Below are 800 nucleotides of genomic sequence, written 5' to 3'. Positions count from 1 at the left end.
TTGAATATACAGAAATCCATTTGTCCAGGAGGAGTTATTATGTAGGGAAACTTTTACTTTGATATAGAAACATATAACTAGTACACACACACACAAACACACACACACACACACACATATACACAAACACACATACACACATAATGAAAATATAAGTGGTATATCTGTCTATATATTTACATGTAATAATGGTAACTTTATAGTTACACTAACTTCAGTAAAATAAATAATTACTACTAAGTTTAGGACATGTTTATAGTAATAAACAAAAAAATATCATTTTCCTAATTCTAGGGATACTTGCAGTGAGTTTCAGACATGTCCTGTGATTTAGTAATAACTTAGGGCACAGGAATCAAAGGGTTGACTAGAAAAGTGCAAAATCAACAAAAATGTTCCGGTGGTAGATGCCAATAATTCCTCAACACAAAATGATGTAAAATCCTCAGAAGTATATAAATAAAGAATGGCTACAGCCAATATACGCTGGATGATTTTGCATCCAGACAGCACTTTCTTTATTAGATTGGGCCACTGGTAAATGTACCCATCGAAAAATTAAACCTAAAATGACTTTAGAAATAATTATTTCTAGCAGTTTGCAAACTGTTTTTGGTAGCAGAATGTTCAAAAGGAATCTTAATAACACAATGATATATAAAAGATACAAAGCCTATGGTTTATAGCAGGAAAGTGGAGCCTGGAAAACTTCCCAATTATACATTCTCTATCACTCTTTGTGGCGAACTCTAAGTCATTTCTGCAAAACTCCATTTCTATGAGATTTTCCAAGATATCTC

This window comes from Propithecus coquereli, unplaced genomic scaffold, assembly GCF_000956105.1.
Source record: "Propithecus coquereli isolate 6110/MARCELLA unplaced genomic scaffold, Pcoq_1.0 Scaffold610, whole genome shotgun sequence".
Taxonomy (NCBI): domain Eukaryota; kingdom Metazoa; phylum Chordata; class Mammalia; order Primates; family Indriidae; genus Propithecus; species Propithecus coquereli.
This window is presented reverse-complemented; position numbering follows the sequence as displayed.